The sequence below is a fragment of the Callorhinus ursinus genome, unplaced genomic scaffold (assembly GCF_003265705.2).
Source record: "Callorhinus ursinus isolate GAN/ISIS: 27379988/994484 unplaced genomic scaffold, GSC_fseal_2.0 scaffold130, whole genome shotgun sequence".
Taxonomy (NCBI): domain Eukaryota; kingdom Metazoa; phylum Chordata; class Mammalia; order Carnivora; family Otariidae; genus Callorhinus; species Callorhinus ursinus.
Genome location: NW_027397192.1, coordinates 270111 through 287888, shown reverse-complemented (window position 1 = coordinate 287888; position 17778 = coordinate 270111). Strand labels below are relative to the sequence as shown.

At 44.0% G+C, this 17778-nt stretch overlaps 1 pseudogene; it reads left to right on the top strand.

Annotated features, from left to right (window-relative positions):
• Nucleotides 1-46: 46 nt before the first annotated feature.
• Nucleotides 47-8579, top strand: LOC141371929 (uncharacterized; annotated as a pseudogene).
• Nucleotides 8580-17778: the final 9199 nt, after the last annotated feature.

The following is a 17778-nucleotide window of genomic DNA, read 5'->3' as shown; positions in this document are numbered from 1 at the left end:
TGAGTATTTTCAGCATAGGCACGACATGATTTCCCTCATATTTTAACAGGAGCACTCTTGCAACTCTGGAGAGTTGTCTGTTTGGACTTCAAAGAAGATAAAAGGTAGGTCATGTACATCAGGGAAACAGAGTAGAAATGTAGAAATAGATTTTCATATAGAAAAGTTGAATCATAACACAGGTGACATAATAGATGAACGATGAAAAGACATTTTATTCAACAACTATTTCAGTATTAATGTGTTTTCTGGTTGCCAATAAGTAAATTTTAATCCCTTTATTACCTATTATACCCAAATTTCAAATGGAAAATACTTAATACTTATTTTTGGAAAATATCATTTGTAAGGAAATACGTTTTTTCCCCCCATGCAAATGGGAAAAAATTTCCTTAATGCAGAAAATCCACAAATATTGAAAAATTTGTTAAATTTGATTTTATAGACTTTAATTTTCTAATTTCTAAAATCATTCTCTACAAAGTTGGGCACAATAAGATTAGGGTAAACTTTGATATTTAAAATGAATGAATAAAATATATATTAAATTAGAATAAAACAAACAGCCCATTGAGAACTTGGTAAAAAATATTAACAGACATGTCACAAAATAGGAGGTCCTATGGTCAATAAACATTCATTATTTTAAACTGCTTCCCATTATTTTTTTCTTTTCAATAATATATGTTCTCTCTAAAAATTCTCTATAATTTACTTAGTTAATAAGGTTTTTTTCCCCCCTTCTCAGAATATAAGCCTGTAATGTGTGGTTTTCCTTCCTTTTTTTTCACTGATGTATCTCAAATACTTAAAATAGTTTCTGGCGTATAGTAGGTGCTTAATAATTATTTCCTGGTTTCTTGTGTCTCACCAGTAATTAGAAAGATGGAAATTTAAATGATATACAATTTCATATGTATTAGATCAGCAATTTGTATGAATTTTGACAATATGTATTGTCACCCAGATAAACAAGTGGGAGATCCTATACCCTGTTGGTGGGAGTTCAGTTTGAGATAAATTTACCATTATCTAGTGTTTTTGAAGATGTCATGTTTAGAGCAGTTTTCCTCTTTTACTTTGTTGGAAGACAATTCTGTATGGATTTCTCATGTTTAAGTTTTGCAAGCAAGGCACTGAACGTTTTTTGTTTGTTTGTCACATTCCTTTGAAGGGGGTGTGAATAACAAACATATTTTTAAGATGGAATAATATTTCTCTGTGTAGCAATGGGCAGGGATACTTAACTGAAATTTAATAAATATTAATGTCTCCTTCCAGAGGAAAAAATCTTAAAAGCCGTATTTCCTACTCATTATAAAATATTAGGTTAATTAAACTGGTTTCCTTTCCTGTAAAGCAGTCTACTGGGTACAGATATGTCAAGTGCCCATTTCACATCACCCTGTGGTATGTGGTTCTCAGGAATTTAGAGTGAAATTGCTGATCCTCCACCTGTCATTCTTGTTGTGAAAAATAAAAGGTTAATGAGGACAATTTGAGGAATTGTTTCCAGGATGAGACCAGGATATAGAATCAATGACAGAGGCTGGAACTATGCATTGTTTCTTGCTAATTGAACTCCTAGTGAGGCAACTTGCTCCTCAATCTGTTCATTAACCTCAGGCCCATTCTACTGTATCAAATAGCACTAAGATTGATCCTGGGTAAGCAGAAGTTTTTGTTTTTTAGGTAACAGAGTCTACACACAATGATACTGAGAGTTAAAGGAAAGTCATCACAGGAATCATAAGCAGAAACTGGAGAATCCTTAGAACTTCTGCTAGTTGGCTATGGAGATGAAAGGGTTAGGCAAATAATGCTTAAACCTAAACAATGTAAATCGGTGGGCTATCTTATGACTCAGCCCTTCCTTCACATGATCATACAAACCTTAGATTCATTTGGAGATAACAGCAAATATTTCAGTTACTTTTTGCTTGATTGGTTGGCTTTTGAAGTGGTTACTGTGTGCATAAGGGTGTTTTGACCCTCTTGGAGAGATTTTCTAAGACAAATTCCTGTGTGTACCATAAATGAGTTTTTGAATAGTACTCAGGCTCTTACTACCCAAAATTTTACTAATGACATTAACCAATAAGAATGAGAAATTGAACCAAAGAAATGTATATAAATTCTTGTTGATCAATCCCACCTCCCTTGAAAAACTCCAGTTCTTATGTTGCAAATATGTGAGAAAATAAGAGATAATATCTTCCTAATGGGGCAGCAGAGACCCTAGGTTATGGTGAATTTCTCAAATAAAGTTTCCTGCTATGTAAGCCAAGTCAGCCTGATGGTGCATGCAATACCCACAATTTCACTGAAAGTTAATGCGACTGTGATTGCTGAGTCAAGACATGGTCTAAGGCTAAAATAGATGATGTTGGCAATTAAGGTGTTGCCACCTGACATAGAGCATTAAGTCATCTGAAAACATGGAAAGTTTGATTGCATAAGACACAGGCAGCCACCATGCCACACAAAATTAGAAGTAAATACCAAGCCTTTCTAATGGTTACAGAGCCACGCTCTCCCTCCATGCCCTCGGGATCCCTCCCTCTGCTTTAACTCAGCCACAGCTTCTATAAGGGAAAAATAATTAGAGATGGGGCTGAAAGCTCTCTGTCCCTGAAGAGGAAAAATCTGTGTCCTAAGATGGCCGACCGAGTCAGCAAGGGAGTCCCAGTCCCTGCCCTGCTTCCCGCGTGCACCAAAAAGTGCCAAGTATGTGGAAGTAGAAGTGTATAAATTACCCCTTTTGTTTGTGCTCGGGGCTCAGAACTTTGGAGATCATTCTCCTCTGAGCCCACCGGCATTAAATAAACCTCCTATCCTCCAAAGATCTCCAAGTGCCATTTGGTTCTTTCATCAGGCAATCCAATCCAGGTTCCATAACATTTGGTACCTGACTGGGAAACCCAACTACGCTGGCCCATTGTTGCCAGTGGTTTGGGGTCAATGGCGGGGCTGTGACAGAATGGGAGATCATAATGTAGAAGGAGTGCTCTGCCTAATATTCAGCAGTCTCCTGCCTGGTCGCTTCGGACTGGCCCTGCTATGCTGTTCCCACCGGACTCCAGGAGACTTGGCAGGTGAGGACCCGGTCCTGACGTCAGATCACGGTAAGGCCTGGGACCCCAGACCCAGACAGACCCACCCGTCGGCGTGGAAGGGGAGCTTGATCACCTCCCGGAGACCTCATAGAGGTCTCACAGGTAGGGATTCCCAGAGAGGGAATGTAATAACCTCTGGAGTGAATGTGTGAGTGAGTGTGCAGTCCGACCTGACTACCACGAGGTAAACTGAATCTGTGGCTCCACAGGCGGGCACCCTTAAGGTCCCCAGAAGCCTATGGAGTTTGAGTGGGACCATCTGCAATTCCATGGTGAACGGCATACAGCCTAGGGTGGCATCAGAATAGTTTCCAATCATAAGTCCCAACGCTGAGACCACTACGGCTAAGCCTCACCTAAGCTCCTTCAAGACACGGCCAGATGGGCATCTGATTGGTCTCCTCACCTCAGGAGGCAACCCCCCTTTGTATGTCTCTGTGCCATTGCACAGGAATATCACCATGGGTTCAGGACAGAGTAAACCCATGGTCCTCGAGACCATGATCAAAAATTTCAAGAAGGGGTTCTCAGGAGACTATGGAGTCAGGATGAATCCTGGCAAACTGAGAACCCTATGTGAATTGGAATGACCCACATTTAATGTTGGGTGGTCTTCAGAAGGGACATTGGATGTCCCAATGATCCATTGAGTGTGGCGAGTTTTAACAGGAGAACCAGGACACCCTGACCAGTTCCCATACATTGACTCCTGGCTAGGAATTGCCCAGACCATTCCCCCTTGGGTGTGATTCGTTTGCAATAGGCAGGGACAGGCCAGGGTCTTAGTCGCCTCATCCAAGTGGCCCAAAGAAGACCAACAGAAGCCCCAGCCTCCACAGATTCTAGCTGGAGATCCTGAAGATGAACCAATCCTGCCTCCACCATATGAACCCCAAGGTTCTGCACCCCCAGTTCCAGACACTCCACCACCATCAGTCTCCCCACCACCCAGGGCCCAGAGAATCCACTCTCTCCGGGACCAGCAGCCAGGCTGTGCGCCAGGCCGGTGCAAGCACCCTCCAAATGCCGGTATGAGAGACACAGGAACCCGAGAGGTGCGATGAAGACAGGACAGTCCAACCCGGTCGTTCCATGATGTATTATCAACCTTTCTCCACCACCGACCTCAACTGGAAACACAACACTCCTTCCTACTCTGAGGCTATGGTAGACCTCATGGAATCCCTCTTCCAGACTCATCGGCCAACCTGGGAAGACTGCCAACAGTTACTCCGTACGCTGTTTAACACAGAAGAGAGGAGAATAATGAAAGGAGCATGGCAGTACCTAGAAGAGCACGCACCAGTGGGAGTCATCAATCCTACAGCCTGGGCTAACACAGCCCCACCCAAGGAATGCCCAGCATGGGACTTTACCATGGATGAGGGACAGGCCCACATCCACTGACACCAGGAGGCCTCCTCTGGAGAATCTGGGCAGGAGCTAAGAAACCCATGAACATGACTAAGGTATCCTCAGTCACTCAACAACCAGGGGAGTCCCTCGGGGACTACTACAAAAGACTATGTGAAGCCTACAGGATATACACTCCATTTGACCCTGGGGCACAGGAAAGCCAACAGATGGTAAACACCTCCATTGTGGCTCAGGCTGCACCAGACATCAGAAGAAAACTTCAGAAATTAGAGCGTTTCACCAGGATGAACATCACCCAGCTAATAGAGATTGCCAATAAGGTCTACATGAACAGGGAGGTCACAGCTGAAAAGGAAGCCGACAAAAAGATGAAAAAGAAAGTCAGCCTCCTCACCACCGCCCTGAAAGAAAAGGAAGACACAAAGGCAGGGAGATCCCGACCACCAAAAGGGAGGAGACCCAGAATCCCCTTGTCAAAGGATCAATGTGCCTAATTTAAGGAGAAAGGGCATTGGAAAAATGAATGTCCCAACCAGGGAAGGGCTCAAAAGCCCAGCTGCTGCAAGGAAGAACCCCAAGAGGAGGACCCCATAGGCCTTGCGAGAATAGACTCAGACTGAGGGAGACCAGGCTCTTTCCCCCTTGGCCCCCATGAGCCCACAGTCAAAATGAAAGTAGGGGGCCAACTAGTGACTTTTATGGTTGATACTGGGGCCGAGCACTCTGTTGTCACCTCCCCAGTGGCCCCTTTCAGCAAAAAGACTGCGACCATCCATGGGGCCACTGGGATGTGGGCAATACAACAGCCTTTTTGCCAGGTTCACCAGCGTGAACTCAAGGCCCACAAGGTCTGACATGAATTCCTTTATCTGCCTGATTGCCCCATCCCTCTCCTGGGCTGAGATATACTCTCCAAGCTTGGGGCTCAGATAACCTTTGAGCCCACCAGACATACTAGCATCTGATTGAACCCAAGGCAAGAGGAGATGGGGTCTCTGGTACTAGCAACCATGCCAAGGGAAGAAGAACGGAGGTTATTCTGTGCCCAGGCCCAACCAAGCAGCCCGCCGGAGTTCAGACTCACCTTCCCTTCAGTATGGGCTGAAGACAACCCACATGGACTAGCCAAGAATTGGGCCCCTATCATTGTTGAACTGATCCCAGGAGCCCAACCTCAGAGGCAAAGGCAATACTCCCTTCCACAAGAAGCTAAGATTGGCATCCAAGAACATCTGGCCAAACTCAAGAAGCAGGTATTCTAATCGAGTGCCAATCATCCTGGAATATCCCATTCTTGCCGGTCAAGAAGCCAGGAGGGGGATACCAAGCAGTTCAAGACCTGTGGGCCATCAACAAGGTGACCATCTCTTTGCACCTAGTGGTCCCGAATCCATACACCTTCCTCAGCCAAATCCCAGGGTTGGCCAGATGGTTCACTTGCCTAGATTTAAAAGATGCCTTCTTCTGCCTCTGCTTGGCTCCCCAGAGCCAACCACTGTTTGCCTTTGAATGGACTAAACCTGATACAGTGCGCCAGATGCAACTGAGTTGGACGCGCCTCCCACAGGGGTTTAAAAACTCACCAATCCTCTTTGGGGAAGTACTGGCTGTGGACCTCGCCAGCTTCCCAAGAGAGGCCACATGATGTACCCTCCTCTAGTATGTGGATGACCTCCTCCTCACCAGTGACACACAAGAAGACTGCATAAAAGGCACAAAGACCCTCCTGCACCTCCTGTCAGACTTGGGATACCGAGTCTCATGGAAGAAGACACAAATCTGCAAACAACAGGTCTGATACCTTGGTTTCCTCCTCACCCAAGGGAAGAGAGAACTAGGGCCAGAGAGAAAGAAAGTCATCATCTCCCTGCCAGAGCCCCAGACAAAAAGGGGCCTACGAGAATTCCTGGGGGTTTCAGGATTCTGCCACATCTGGATCCCTGGGTTCTCAGCAATAGCAAGACCCCTCTATGATCTCTTAGGGGGACTAGATCGAGAACCCCCTGCCTGGACTGAAGAAGCAGAAGCCGCCTTCACAGAGATAAAGACTGCCCTGAGGCAGGCTCCAGCCCTGGGCCTACCAGATGTAGAAAAACCCTTTAATCTCTTTGTGCATTAAAAGGAAAAAATAGCGCTCGGAGTACTCACCCAGACTGTTGGGCCCTGTCAATGGCCAGTTGCATACCTGTCAAAGAAGCTGGATCCTGTGGCAGTGAGATGGCCACTGTGCCTCGTGGCGCTAGCAGCCACAGTCCTACTCATGAAGGAGGTGGACAAACTCACCCTGGGGCAAGAACTTAACATCAAGGTCCCTCACACAGTTGTGTCCCTCGTGAATGCACAGGGGCACCACTTCCTTTCCAACTCTCAGCTAACACAGTACCAAGGGCTCCTCTGTGAAAACCTGGGGGTCACCCTTGAAACAGTAAAGACATTAAACTCAGCAACCTTTCTCCCCACAGAAGAGGGGGAACCAGACCATGACTGCTCTGAGGTAACTGTTGAAATCTATGTGAGCCATCCAGATCTGCAGGATCAAGCCATAAAGAATCCAGAGCTCATGGTGTTCAGCAATGGCAGCAGTTACCTACAAGAGGGTGACTGGAAAGCAGGTTATGCACTAACCACAACCACTAAAGTCCTAGAAGCTAAGGCATTACCAGCTGGATGGCCTGCTCAATGGGCTGAATTATATGCCTTAGTCCAAGCCCTCACCCTCGGTGAAGGCAAGCGAGTTAACATCTATACTGACTCTCGGTACGCCTTCGCTACTGTACATATACATGGAGCCATCTACAAGGAAAGGGGACTCCTAACTGCCTCAGGAAAAGCTATCAAAAACAAAGAGGAGATATTGAGACTCCTCGAAGCCATCTGGCTTCCAAAGGAAGTAGCAATCCTACACTGTAAGGGACACCAGAAAGGAGATGACCCCATAGCATGGGGAAATTGTCTGGCAGGTGAGGCAGCCAAGACCACAGCCAGTGAGGACATGGACAGAGCCCCTTCCCTCACCATAGCCCTGACATCTCCGGAAGAAGTCCCTCTGCCCAGTTACACTAAAAAGGAAAAAGAATGGGCCATGGCTGAGGGAGCCACCCTGACTGAAAAGGGATGGTGGATGATGCCAGACAAGCACATCTTCATTTCAACAGCAACTGGAGGGCATCTAGTCAAGGAATACCACCAACTCACTCATCTGGAAAAAAACTTCATTAGAGGTCCTTCTCAAGAAGCACTACTACATCAGTCAACTGCCAGCACTATGCCGAGCAACGAGTGAATGGTGCATAACATGTGCTAAAAATAATGCTCCGTCTGCACCATGGTCCCCGCCAGGTATCCAGAGGTTGGAAGCAACCCCCTTCGAAGATCTAGAGGTAGACTTCACAGATGTGCAACCTAGCAGTGGGTTCAGATATCTCCTAGTAATAGTATGAACATACTTTGGGTGGGTCAAAGCCTTCAACCAGGACAGAGCAAAGCCAGGAAGTAGCTAAAGTCCTCTTGCAGGAGATCATGCCCCGGTTCGGCCTGCCATTAACAATCCATGGTGACAATGGGCTCGCATTTGTGGCAGACATTGTACAGGTCTTGACCAAATCTCTCAACATCACCTGGAGACTCCACACCGCTTGCCAGCCCCAAAGTTCATGGAAAGTAGAGTGAATGAATCACACCCTCAAGGGAACCTTAGCAAAGTTTTGTCAGGAGACTAACCTCCTATGGCTGGATCTGCTACCCCTAGCTCTCCTGCATGCTTGCTGCATGCCTGGTACATTAGGTTTCTCCCCGTTGGAATTAATACATGGATGACCTCCCCCATGACTGGGGAGGCTTCAAGAAACTTATATCAGGTTGGGATAAAAAAATAAAGGAGCAGCTCAGGCCCTGGGGGCCACCCTAAATGAATTACAAAAATACACCATTGAGCAGACCCCTATCTCCTTAGGGTCTCAGGTACTCTCCTTCCAAACAGGGGACTTAGTTTGGGTCAAAGATTGGAAGAAAGACCCCCTCAAACCGCAGTGGACAGGGCCCCACACTGTTGTACTAACCACCCCTACTGCCCTCAAGGTCTCAGGTGTCACCCCATGGGTCCACCACTCTGGAGTGAAGAAAGCTCATCATTCAGACGGGGAGTCACGCCAGTGGAAAGTCCAGCCAAACTTCACAGACACACTCCAGCTTCACCTTTGATGAAACCCCACCGACTAATGGACACCTGCTTGTCGTGGTCCCTAGCTCTCATCGGCATGATATCCCTCATCCTAGGAGTCGGACTCTATACTGTTGCCCCTTCTGACTGGACTTTCCCCCAGAGACTTGCCATTGTTGTTGTTTATTGGGTCACCTTAGGATGTATTACTACACTCACTTGCTCACAGGTTTCCTCTCCCTCACTCTCCAGGCCATAGGGATACTAGGGAGCACCAACTACCTGCCATGTAAATGCCAGAATTACCACAAGCCCTCTTGGGCAAATAACCTCAATGCAAGTGCTAAATGCCACCCAACCCTTTGCCAACATGAGAGTCTGTTCTACGTATCCAGTCACCCGACAGACCAGTGTCCCAACTGCTATGCGGCCCTACCCCCTGGTGACCCCCCGGCCCCTCCATGGCCTCTCCCCACTCCTGTCTGGAAGGCCCCTGCCCGAGCTCCCACTCTTACTCTAACTGCAGTCACATCCAACCGAGAACAGACAACACCAACTCCATGGTCTCCCTGTTCTTGTACCTCGGTATACCCTAGCATGCTGAGACAATGTTATGACTCGAAGGAAGTTACTATTTGTCACAATAGGGGAGAGACACTCATGACAGGAAAAATTAGGCCCAGACTATACTGGGAATATAGGGATCTGAGATGTCCTGAGGAAAAGGGCCTAACCTGCTGGAAACCTGACCTTTATCAACCACTGCTGAGGTTTCCTCCCCATCGGGCACCTCTCACTCTAGACCCTCAAGTAAATGGTATATTAGAAGGGGTCCACCATTTACTCAACACAACCAACCCTCGGTTGGCTGCAGATTGCTGGCTCTGCCTGCGAACTGGGCCCCCTCCACTTATAGCAAGCCCACTGAGTTTCCTCAACCTGATCAGACCCACAGGTGATCCTCCCAAACCCACAGAAATAGACCCCAAACCGTCCGATGTGTTGTTGTCTTACCCAGCCCCCCACTGTGTCCATAATCCTGGGGAAACACATTCAGTAGGAAGCCTATCTGCCACCCAACGTCTCCAAACCCACAGCTGCCTTTTGCTTGATGGGTGCATGTCTGCCACACCACGGCGCACTCCAGAACCTGGTATCATTTTCATGTGTGGAGGGTATATTTATCGATGCTTACTGGTTAACTGGGTGGAGACATGTGCATTGATGCTTCTTACTATCCAGGTAGATATAATCCCCAATAATCAATCCTTTCCCATTCCCTTGTTGGCACATACACGGCCCAAAAGGGCTGTCCAATTCATTCCACTGTTGGTTGGATTAGGCATAACAATGGCTGTGGGCACTGGAATAGGAGGCATCGTTTCATCCTCCTATTACTACCAGAAACTGTCAGAAAATCTCACAGAAGATATGGAACAGGTGGCCAAGTGTATGACTATACAAGATCAGATAGACTCCCTTGCAGCGGTGGTACTACAGAATCGGAGGGGCTTGGATATGCTCACTCATGAAAAGGGGGGACTTTGTCTCTTCCTAAATGAGGAATGTTGTTTCTGTATGAACCAATCAGGGTTGGTCAGAGACAAGATCCAACAACTACAAGGTCAGGTTGCACACAGGAGAGAAGAATTAGCAAAATCTTGGGGCAATTGGTATAATATCTGGAGCTGGGCTACATGGCTCCTTTCCCTAGCTTGTCCTCTCCTCATGATCCTATTGGCATTCCTGTTTGGTCCATGTGTGAGTGAGTATTAATCTCATCACCCAATTCATCAGCTCTCAGATAAAATCAATTAAATTACAACTACTGGTAACCCAATACAGACCTCTAGACTGGCAAGAACCCTAATAATAATTGATGCCCATTCAAGTAAGAAAAGGCATTGAAAGGGAGGAATGAAAAGGAAAAATCTGTGTCCTAAGATGGCCGACCGAGCCAGCAAGGGAGTCCCAGCCCCTGCCCTGGGGCTTTTCCGGGTTCTTCTCCTTGCCCTGCTTCCCGTGAGCGCCACAAGTACCAAGTATGCGGAAGTAGAAGTGTATAAATTACCACCTTTGTTTGTGCTTGGGGTTCAGACCTTTGGAGATCATTCTCCTCTGAGACCGCTGGTGTTAAATAAACCTCCTATCCTCCAAAGATCTCCGAGTGCCGCTTGGTTCTTCCATCGGGTGATCCAATCCAGGTTCCATAACATCCCCAGGGGAAATCAAATGCCATTCAGATGGCTGAATAGGCTGGGGAATTTTGATGAGAGAAGAGAATGAAACTTTTATAACTCTGTTAAATATGGATAACCAAGTCACTTATTCTACAGGACCCGTGGAATGAAACAGCATCCAGAATCAAGTTATGGGTTTTGGCCATGTTTAGAATAAAGAGAACTCATATATGACCTTGTGAATGAAAACTTTGGGGTCAATTCTGTGCAATCTTGGTGTGACCTCTACATATGAATGTATAATAAAAACATGTTTGTATTTCCCTGTCCCATAAGTGCTAGATGAAATTCAGTCACATGTAGGGAAGTGTTAGTGGGAAACCTAAACAACTTCCCCACCAGCTTTCTGTCTCATCCTGGGTAGTTTAACACAAAGTATCAAAACCCAGGAGGAAATAAGAAAATCACAACCCTGATTAAATACTTAAAGGAAGCATAATCTATAAGAGATGGAAGGTAACTATAGAACAGCCACGTATGTCCAATGTAAAATTCTTAAGAAGAGCTGGAGGTTTATAGTGGATTACTGTTAAATAAATTCAATTGGTTTCCCCTATAATTTCAGCAGTTACAGACAGTGTGACTCTAACTGAATCCATTATATACACTTAATGGCACATGGTACACTGTTTTAAACATTGACAACATCTTCTTTCCTAAACTACTGGCACCTGAGAATCAAGATCTGTTTTCATGTATGTAACAAGGCCTCTGATGTATGCTTTGTACTTCTCCTTCAAGGTTACCTAAACTTCATTGTCATTTGTGAAAATTGGATAAATCAGATTTTATTTATTTTTTAAAGATTTTATTTATTTATTAGAGAGTGAGCAAGAGAGAAACAGCATGAGAGGGGAGAGGGGACAGGGTCAGAGGGAGAAGCAGGCTCCCCGCTGAGCCAGGAGCCTGATGTGGGACTCGATCTCAGGACCCCGGGATCATGACCTGAGCCAAAGGCAGTCGCTTAACCAACTGAGCCACCCAGGTACCCTGGATAAATCAAAATTTAGTGCTAGTGTTTACACACTGATTTCCAAAACTTTTATACATATACATGATATACTGATGATCAGTAATCAGAAGGTTGTTTCAGAAGTGTTGGTTGTGGCATTATCACACCTCTCCTAAGAAAAGTTTCTGAAAACCTCCAACAGAATCCAGGAGTCGGCTTGCCAAGTTATATTGCTTGGGACTGTGTAGGCAGATTCACAGTACTGAATTCTCGGGAGGCTAAAGAAAAATTGTTGTCTTTTCAGGCCCTCACCACTGAAAAGGAGGCCTGGCACCAAACTGGATCCTTTGCATATTGGATTTGGATTGCTGTTTGGTCCTTTATATCAATTAATCCACAAATTAGCATCTTTTGAATAGGGCCCAAAACAACATTCTGATATGAAAAGAGTCCAGCAAGCTGTGTCAGTCTTTTTATCTTTAGGACTCTATGTTCATATTCACCACTTTGAGCTTTAAGTCTCTGTAACTAATGATTTTATAATTGGAGTCTCTGGCCAAGGGAAGCAGACTCTGCCTGGGGGTATGCATTGCAGTTTTGGACTCAGCTTCTCGTTGACATGAGTGTTAGATACATCCCTTTTGAAAAGCAACTATGCATTTGCTACTGGGGTCTTTTCCAAACTGAACACCAAAACCATGGAGGCCTTGTGTCTCTCTAGCCTGATGTTTCCTTTTTTGATGGCCAGTTCCAACTTAACACCTATAATCGTGGGAAAAGTTCAACAAGCCTTGTTTCTCAAAGGTAAATTATATATTTAAAAAGTTACCTGGGGGCGCCTAGGTGGCTCAGTGTGTTAAGTGGCTGCCTTTGGCTCAGGTCATGATCCCAGGGTCTTGGGATATAGCCCCACATCGGGCTACCTGCTTAGTGCAGACTTGGCTTCTCCCTCTCCCTTTGCCCCTACCCTGCTTGTGATTGTGCGCTCTCTCTCTCTCAAATAAATAAATGTAATTCTTAAAAAAAGTTGCCTGGCTTCACCCTAGTGACATATAGGCTCTACATGAAAAAATGGGTGTTACACTTTTTGGAGAAACTCTATTAACCATTCTGCAACCTAGAGTAAACTGGCAGGGAGGAGCAAGATGGCAGAGGAGTAGGAGACCTAAATTTCATCTGGTCCCAGGAGTCCAGCTAGATAGTTATCAAACCATTCTGAACACCTACAAACTCAACAGGAGATCTAAGAAAAGAATAGCAGCAATTCTATGAACAGAAAAGCGACCACTTTCTGGAGGTAGGACGTGCAGAGAAGTGAATCCAAAGCAATATTTGGGAAGACAGACCATGGCGGGAGGGAAAAGTCCATAGTCTCTCATGGTTCATTTCTCCTTCCGAATCCCCCCCTTTATTTTTCCCTTCCTTCTCCTAATGGCCTCCATGCTATTCCTTATGTTACACAAATAAGTGAAACCGTATGATAATTGACATTCTCTGCTTGACTTATTTCACATAGCATAATCTCCTCCAGTCCCATCCATGTTGATGTAAAAGTTGGATATTCATCCTTACCGATGGCTGAGTAATATTCCGTCGTATATATGGACCACATCTTCTTTATCCATTCATCTGTTGAGGAACGCCTTGGTTCTTTCCACACTTTGGCTATTGTAGACATTGCTTCTATGAACATCGGGGTGCATATGGCCATTCTTTTCACTGCATCTGTGTCTTTGGGGTAAATACCCAGGAGTGCAATTGCTGGGTCATAGGGTAGCTCTATTTTTAATTTTTTGAGGCACCTCCACACTGTTTTCCAAAGTGGCTGTACCAACTTGCATTCCCACCAAAAGTGTAAGAGGGGTCCCCTTTCTCCACAACCTCTCCAATATTTGTTGTTTCTTCCTCTGTTCATTTGTGCCATTCTAACTCTTGTAAGGTGGTTTCTCAATGTGGTTTTGATTTGATTTTCCCTGATGGCTAATTATGAACATTTTTTCATGTGTCTGTTAGCCTTTGTATGTCTTCTCCAGAGAAGTGTCTTTTCATATCTTCCACCCACTTTTTGAATTGATTATTTGTTTTTTGGGTGTTGGAATTCAGAAGGTCTTTATAGATCTTGGATATCAGCCCCTTGTCTGTAGTGTCATTTGCAAATATCTTCTCCCATTCTGTGGGTTGCCTTTTTGTTTTTTGACTGTTTCCTTTGCTGTGCACAAGCTTTTTATCTTGATGAAATCCCAAAAGTTCATTTTTGTTTTTGTTTCTCTAGCTTTTGGAGAGGTATCTTGAAAGAAGTTACTGTGGCTGATGTCCAAGAGGTTACTGCCTATGTTCTCCTCTAGAATTTTGATGGATTCCTGTCTCACATTGAGGTCTTTAATCCATTTTGACTTTATCTTTGTGTATGATGTGACAGAATGGTCGAGTTTAATTCTTCTGCATGTGGCTATCCAACTTTCCCAGCACCATTTATCGAAGAGACTGTCTTTTCTCCATTGCATGTTTTTTCCTGCTTTGTCAAAGATTATTTGACCATAGAGTCAAGGGTCCATATCTGGGTTCTCTATTCTGTTCCATTGGTCTATATGTCTGTTTTTGTGCCAGGACCATGCTGTCTTGGTGATCACAGCTTTGTAGTATAGCTTGAAATCAGGCAACGTGATGCCCCCAGTTTGTTTTTCTTTTTCAACATTTCCTTGGCGATTTGGGGTCTTTTCTGATTCCATACACATTTTAGAATTGTTTGTTCCAGCGCTTTGAAAAATGTCATTGGAATTTTGATCAGGATGGCATCGAAGGTATAGATTGCCCTGGGTAGCATAGACATTTTAACGATGTTTATTCTTCCAATCCATGAGCATGGAATACTTTTCCAACTTATTGCGTCCTCTTCTATTTCTTTCATGAGTGTTCTGTAGTTCCTAGAGTATAGATCCTTTACCACTTTGGTTAGGTTTATTCCGAGATATCTTATGGTTTTTGGTGCTATTGTAAATGGAATCGTTTCTCTAATTTCACTTTCTACAGTTGCATTGTTAGTGTATAAGAAAGCAGCTGATTTCTTGCACTGATTTTGTATCCTGCCACGTTCCTGAATTGTTGTATGAGATCTAGTAATTTGGGGGTAGAGTCTTTTGGGTTTTCCACATGAAGTATCATGTCTTCTGCAAAAAGAGTTTGACTATTTCTTTGCCAATTTTAATACCTTTTATTTCTCTTTCTTGTCTGATTTCTGTTGCTAGTGGCGAGAGTGGGCGTCCTTGATGTGTTCCTGATCTTAAGGGAAAGGCTCTCAGCTTTTCCCCAAGGAGGATGATACTCACTGTGTGTTTTTCATAGATGGATTTTATGAACTTGAGGAATTTTCCCCCTATCCCTATACTCTGAAAGTTTAATCAGAAAAGGATGCTGTATTTTGTCAAATGCTTTTTCTGCATCAATTGAGAGGACCATATGGTTCTTCTCTCTCCTCTTATTAATGTGTTCTTTTTAAAGATTTTTTATTTATTTATTTGACAGAGAGATAGAAGCACTAGTAGGCAGAGAGGGAGGCAGAGGGAGAAGCAGGTTCCCTGCTGAGCAGGGAGCCCGATGTGGGACTCGATCCCAGGACGCTAGGATCATGACCTGACCCAAAGGTAGCCACTTAACTGACTGAGCCACCCAGGCCCTCTTATTAATGTGTTCTATCACATTGATTGATTTGCAAATGTTGAGCCACCTTGCAACCCAGGGCTAAATCCCACATTGTTGTGTTGGATGTTCCTTTTAATGTATTGTTGGATCCTATTAGCTAGGATTTTGTTGAGGATTTTGGAATCCATATTTATCAGGGATATCGGTCTGAAATCCTCCTTTTTGATGGGGTCTTTGAGTGCTTTGAGCATTAAGGTAATGCTGGTCTCATAGAATGGGTTTGGAAGTTTTCTTTCTGTTTCTATTTTTTGAAACAGCTTCAGTAGAATAGGTATTATTTCTTCTTTGAATGTTTGGAAGAATTCCCCAGGGAATCCATCAGGCCCTGGACTCTTGTTTTGGGGGAGGTTTTTAAACACTGCTTCAATCTCCTTACTGGTTATTGGTCTATTCAGGTTGTCAATTTCTTCCTGTTTCAGTCTTAGCAACTTAAAGGTTTCTAGGAAGGCCTCCATTTCATCCAGCTTGCTCAGTTTATTGTCATGTGGTTGTTGATAATAATTTCTAAGAATTGTTTCTGTTTCCTTGGTATTAGTCGTGATCTCTCCCCTTTCATTCATAATTTTATCAATTTGGGTCCTTTCTCTTTTCTTTTGGATAAGTCTGGCCAGGGGTTTTTCTATTTTATTAATTCTTTCAAAGAACCAACTTATCTGATCGACTGTGTTTCTGGTTCTGAATTCATTGATCTCTGCTGTAATCTTAAATATTTCTCTTCTAATGTGTGGCTTAGGCATCGTTTGTTGCTTTTTCTCTAGATCCTTAAGGTTTAGAGTTAGTTGGTGAATTTGGGATTTTTTTATTTTTTTGAGTGAGGCTTGGATGGCTATGTATTTCCCCCTTAGGACCGCCTTTGCAGTATCTCATAGGTTTTGGACCAATGTGTTTTCATTCTCATTGATTTCCATGAATTGTTTAAGTTCTTCTTTGATTTCCTGGTTGACCCAAACATTCTTGAGCAGAGTGGTCTTTACCTTCCAAGTTTTTGAATTTCTGCCAAATTTTTTCTTGTGATTGAGTTCCAGTTTGAAAGCATTGTGGTCTGAGAATATGCAGGGAATAATCTTAATCTTTTGGTATCGGTTGAAACCTGCTTTGTGACCAAGTATGTGATCTATTCTGGAAAAAGTTCCATGTGCGCTTGAGAAGACTGAGTATTCTGTTGTTTTAGGGTGGAATTTTCTGTATATATCTATGAGGTCCATCTGGTCCAGTGTGTCATTCAAAACTCTTGTATCTTTGTTGATTTTCTGCTTAGATGATCTGTCCATTGCTGAGAGTGGAGTATTGAGGTCTCCTACAATTAACCTATTTTTATCAATATAACTCTATTTTGGTGAAAAGTTGGCTTATGTAGATGGCTGCTCGCATGTTTTGGGAATAGATATTTACAATTGTAGATCTTGTTGTTGGATAGACCCTTTAAGAATGATATAGTGTCCTTCTGTGTCTCTAACTACAGACTTTAGTTTAAAATCTAATTTGTCTGATGTGAAAATTACTACCCCAGCTTTCTTTTGAGGTCCACTGGCATGGAAGATGGATCTCCATCCCTTCAGTTTCAGTCTGGTTGTATCTTTAGGTTCAAAATGAGTCTTTTGTAGACAACACACGGATGGGTCATATCTTTTTATCCAATCTGCAGCCCTGTGCCATTTTCTGGGAACATTTAGGCTGTTCACGTTGAGAGTGATTATTGAAAGATATGAATTAATTTTCATCATATTGCCTGTGAAGAAGTTGTTTTTATAGATTGTCCCTGTGAAATTCTGTTGTATATCACTCTTGGGGTCTTTATCCTTTTATAGAACCCCCTTAATATTTCTAGCAGGGCCAGCTTAGTGGTCACTTATTCTTTCAATTTCTGCCAGTTTGGAAGCTCTGCATCTCTCCATCCATTCTACATGACAGCTTTGCCGGATATAGTATTCTTGGCTGCATGCTTTTCCTGTTTAGTACCCTAAATATGTCTTGGCTACCCTTTTTGGCTTGCCAGTTCTCTGTGGATGGATCTGACATTATTTGGGTGTTCCTCCCTCTGTAAGTAAGGAATCTCTTCCCCCTAACTGCCCTTTAGGTGGTTTCCTTGGTTCTAAGATTGTGAGTTTTACTATTATATGCCAGGGTGTTGGTCTGTTTTCCTTGATCTTGGGAGGGGTCCCCTCTGCCTCTAGGACACGAATGTTGGTTTCATTCCCCACATTAGGGACATTCTCAGCTACAATTTGCTCAGAT